Source organism: Pipistrellus kuhlii, unplaced genomic scaffold, assembly GCF_014108245.1.
Source record: "Pipistrellus kuhlii isolate mPipKuh1 unplaced genomic scaffold, mPipKuh1.p scaffold_m20_p_15, whole genome shotgun sequence".
Classification (NCBI taxonomy): domain Eukaryota; kingdom Metazoa; phylum Chordata; class Mammalia; order Chiroptera; family Vespertilionidae; genus Pipistrellus; species Pipistrellus kuhlii.
In genome coordinates this window covers 37,999,452-38,004,635 of record NW_023425460.1, presented here as the reverse complement: position 1 = coordinate 38,004,635, position 5,184 = coordinate 37,999,452, and the positions used below count along the sequence as shown (strand labels likewise).

Here is a 5,184-nt window from a genome sequence, read left to right as displayed (position 1 = left end):
GACTGCTCATTACATGATTTTGACTGAAAATAATGTTGCCTTCCAGAGGAGAGGAATGTGGAAAAGCATCTGCTCCAGGTGAGCCGCCCCTGCGCTCCATTACACTGACCCCAATGCACAGGAAGACGCCGCATCGGCCAGGACCTGGCAGGCCGGAGCGGGACCTGGCCGAGAGACTAACTCTTCGGCCACGGTGGTGCAGCATTCAGTCCAGCTGGTTTTGCCCAGGTCTGTGTGGCTCGGATCATTGAGTGTCATGCCATACACTGAGAGGTCACCAGCTCGATTCTGGTCAGGGCACATACCCGGATTTTCCGGGATTCCCAGAAGGAGGGCACGCAGAAGGCAGCTGATAGATGTTGCCCTCATCAAAATATATATATAAAATCTTTAAAAATAAATCCAGCTGGTTTCCCAGAAATGTCATGCTTCAGTTCTGTCCTTGTAAGTTAAGGACACCCCTATGAAAGAATGTATGCTTCTATAATGATCCCTACCTTTGACCCAAATTTTGCCACATACTCCATGCAAAATGGATGCTTTTCTTCAAATTCAAGTAATTCCAAATTCTTCTCAAATACAAAAGACCATCAAATTCCCAATCTCAGGCACCGGTGGCACCAACCGTGACAACCTTTCTCAAACCTCCACTCTCTCCCCCGGGCCAGCGTGGCTCAGTGGTTGAGCATCAAGGTTGAGCATCAGGAGGTCATAGGTTAATTCCTGGTTGGGTCACGTGCCTGAATTGTAGGTTCCATCGCAGCAGGGGGGCATGCAGGAGGCAGCCAATCAATGATTCTCTCTCACCCTTAATGTTTCTTTCTCCCTCCCTCTCGCTTCCTCTAAAATCCATTCAAATGAATTAAAACAACAACAAAACAAAAAAAAACCAAACACCTCCACTCTCTCCCTATCCTGCCCCTCTCACCCAGCTGTCCACTGGACTTCTTCAAGCTTTCTATAACCTGACAGCACACCATCTATGTCAGCTCTTATTTCCAACTACTCAGTTCCCAGACCCAGACGAAACATTCTTGAAGACAAATACCATCATCATGTCACTTAAATCTCCTTCTTTCCCCAACCTCTTGACACAGTCCTGGATACATTATAAAATCCCTTTAAATTTATTTAGCAAGAATGAAAACAATACTTACTATAGGTCAAAGAATTGAACATAAGTTTATTGTTGGGAGGTACAAATTTAAATAACAAATCATAATACCCATTATAGGAGTAAACCTAAACATGTAATTACCACAGAGCCCAACAATCACACTCTTGGGCTTTTATCTCAGAGAAAGAAAACATGTTCATATAAAAACCTGTACACACGTGTTCATAGCAGCTCCACTTGCAATACCAGCTATCAGGAAAAGCCAAGATGTCCTTCACTAGGCGAATGGTTAAACAAACAGTGGCACACACATATCATGGAATACTATCCAATAAGAAAACGGAATGAACTACGATACGCTCAACAACTTGGGAACGTCTCTAGGAAAATTATGCTGAAAGAATGAAGCTAATCTCAAAAGTCGCAAACTGTATGATTCCATTTATATAGCATATTTTAAGTGACAACATTTTAGAAATGGGGAACAGATTAGTCATTGCCAGGGGTTTCTGGGAAAGGGAGGGATATGGGTATAATTATAAAAGGGCAACAGGAGGGATCCTTGTGATGATGGAACTGGTTAGCATCTTTTCCTTTTTCTATATGGAATGCTTCACACATTTGTGTGTCATCCTTGCTCAGGAGCCATGTTAATCTTCTCTGTATTCTCTAATTACAATTTTAGTATGTGTGCTGCCGAAGCAAACACGAACTGATTAACATTTTGACTGCCGTGGTGTAAATGTGAACCTACACGTGATAAAATTGCATTCGCACAGACGAATGTGCTAAATGCACACACAGACAAATGAGTGCACGTAACACTGGGGAAATCAATGTAAATATCCTGGTTGCCATACTGTACTACAGTTTTGCAAAATGTTATCACTGGGGGGAAACTGAATAAAAGGAGGGGAACTCTCTGTATTATTTCTCACAACTGCATTCGAATCTACCATGATTGCAACAAAACTTTCAGTTAGCAGAGTAGTAAGCCAGCAAAAGTATCTCTAATTAGTAAGATGTATTTATCGAGTAAATACTTGTATGGTGCTTACTAACTGCCAGGTAACATTTTAAGCATAAATGTTAATCCATTGAATCCTCCTAATAACCATATGTGGCCTGTAGTACTATTATTCCCATTTTACAGATGGAGAAACTGAGGTACAGAGAGGTCAAATAACTTGTCCAAAGGACACATAGCATGTAAGTTAATGGACGGGGTCTGATGCCAAGGCAGGAATCTAGATCCAGAACTCTCCCCTTAGTGATCTCTGCATTTCACCCTTGAAGGCTGAAGGCTGCAAGGCAGACTAGATCCTGAATCCTGACAGCGGCTCTTCTAGAAGATTCCCAGAATGCAAGCTGAACATATGATACACCCTTAGGATCATAAAGCTGACCATGACCTTCGCATGCTGTCAACACCAAAGGAAGTAAACAACTTTATAGGAATTAGATTCTAATGCAAAACCTTCCCCTGGGTGGGAGCGCAAACACTTCCAACACTTAAGAGCAACTCGCACAGAGTAAGGGGCTGGAAAACAGAGAAAATGGTTGGGCACATTCGGGAGAGCGTTTCAGAAAGAAAGGGTGAGGAGCCCTACACAGCACAATGCATCTGGGAGCAGATGAAAGGGGAAAGCTGAGACAAGACCATGTAATTGCGTCACGCTTCGCACACCCCTGGCCCTGCTCGCAGGCCCTATCCCGGGTGCACCGTATCTTCTCTGGCACTCCCGGAATGGCCCTGCTCGCTCCCCCCCCCCCCCCCCCCCCCCCCTTATCAGTTTCAAGCCTACAGACTCCTCCACATGCTGGCCAATGCAGGCCCCGGAGACTGAAACCCAGAACCCATGTGGCATTCTAGAGTTGCAGACCTATAGCAAGGCAATCTGGCTTGGGAGATTTTCAGATTATCGAGGGGGGCGGCAGGAATGTCACGGCCCTGTGGGTGGACATGGGGACATCCATCAAAAAGACAACTACCATGAAACCGCAGCCTGCTTTTCCCACTGGAGTGGCTTGGAGCTGGAGTACGTGCATGTGTTTGAATGTGTACAAACCTAAGTTATTTTAGGGAGAAATCATTGCCCAAGGATCAGTGCTAGGAAGGATGAAAAGAGCACTAGGTCCAAACCTTCCACAAGACAAACTCCCAATCACAGGGCACTAATCACGAGGGCTCTGGCTAAGTGATGCTCACAGTATGTTGCCCACAGTCCAGGCTGATACGATGCACCATTCAGAATTAAAGGAATGGATACCGGGGAGTAGGGGCTCGACTTTCTTACAGACATGTCTCGGAGATATTGCAGGTTTGGTCCCGGGCCACCGCAATAAAGCAGGTGTTGCAATAAAGCGAGTCACAACCTTTTTGCTGGTAGATTATCTTGCCTTCAATTTGAAAGAGAAAAAAAAAAAATCAAAACCCACAGCAGAGGAGACCATCAAGCAGCTGTGACGCCCCAATCGGCGCAAACACGTGGATTCAAGGGAGTTCTTCAATCACCCACGGAAAGGAGAAAGAAAACCACATAACCAGACATCCTGAAAAGAGAGACCATGGGCAGACAAAGAAATAGCCCGCACATGAAAGAAGAAGAAAAAAAATCACATCATCTGAGAGGTGCAATAAAACAAGATATGTTGGCACAGCAGTTGATGAAAATTAAGTCCCACTATGAACTCCAGGCTGCGGGAAACTAGGTGGAAATAAAGTTCTTCACATTCTGTAATCTTAAGAAAGAACAGCAGGGAATGGGGTCAGGAGCAGGAAAACGAAGTCACAGCTCACTCTATCCCAGATAACCCCAAACAACCCAGGTCCGTGTGTCAGTGGTCATCTGAAACAGCATTTCCTTTGCAACAAGGACCCGAAAAGTTCTGCTCCCAGATAGAGAGAGAAGTAAACAGAGACTCTTGGGTTGCCCACCCTCCATCGGCACTTCTCCTTTTGGCTGCTGGCATTAAATGCATGAGATCGGGAACCATGCCAGCAGCCCTATGAAGAGGAGACCACAGAATGACACAACATTGGACATAGCCAGGTTGGGGATGAAAGGCCCAGGGCCCCTGAAGACCCCATCGAACCACTAAACCAACCCTGGGCACCTGCTTCAGACCTCTAGCTCAGTAGACGATAAACATCCTGCTGGTTTCAACCGCGTGTGTTGGGTTTTCTGTTGGCAGCCAAACATTTCTTCTTTGGTAGAACTTAGGCCAACAAAATATTTGTTTTCTAGGAGCAACAACTTCTTACTGACTTTGCTCAACAGTTGTATGGGAGTTGCCAGTGTCGCTTCCCTAACTGGCCCAAGGCTGAAACTTGGATGACGCCTGTAGGTCTCTTTGTCCTGGTATCTAAATCTGAAGCCCCTAAGTAACAGAATGTAGCACCTACAACTTCAGCCTGCCTTGTCACCTGGAGATCTGGGTTGATGCCAAGGGCACAATAGGTAAACACAAAGACACAGGGAAAGAAAAAGAAATGTGGGGGGAGGGAGGAGGAGAAGGGGAAGGAGACATATAAGGGGAAAAAGGAAACAAGTGCCCTTTGAGAATGTGTATTTTTTTAAGGGATGCCCTCATGCTTTTCAAAATGAGCATGCTCTGAATAAGAAGCCTCTGTGCGCCTGGTCTCCCACATCACGTGGCTCTGGACAGGCTAAATCCCACCAGTGGAGCCCTGTGGCCACATGGTGCAGACGAGTGGATGACCGATGGGCTTCTTGCATGGGCTGTGCATGACTTGGCGAGGCAGAGCATATTCTGCATTAGCTTAGGTTCTGACATTCTATCATGTTCCCTGTCGAGAGGCCAAGTAGTTGTTGGAACCCTGCACACCAAGTGACATATAACAGAACCTTAGCAAAGGGGACAGCTCTTTGCCAAAGGAACCTTAAACTAAAGGCTCTTCTGGCCTCTCCCATCTCCATCTCCATGGTCTGGTCAGCGGGGCTGGGAGCAGAAGTCACTAAAGGAAGGTCACCATGGTGTGCCAACATCTAAGGTACCTTTCCAAGAGGCAATATCGGGTGTGGGGCGGTGACCTGCCATCAGGG

General features: G+C 46.0%; 1 non-coding gene across 1 annotated transcript; it reads right to left on the bottom strand.

The window, feature by feature from the left end:
- Positions 1 to 1,714: 1,714 nt before the first annotated feature.
- LOC118719649 lies at positions 1,715 to 1,826 on the bottom strand. Its single transcript, XR_004988214.1, has one exon. It is a non-coding gene; the product is annotated as a U6 spliceosomal RNA (small nuclear RNA).
- Between the last annotated feature and the right edge of the window lie 3,358 nt (positions 1,827 to 5,184).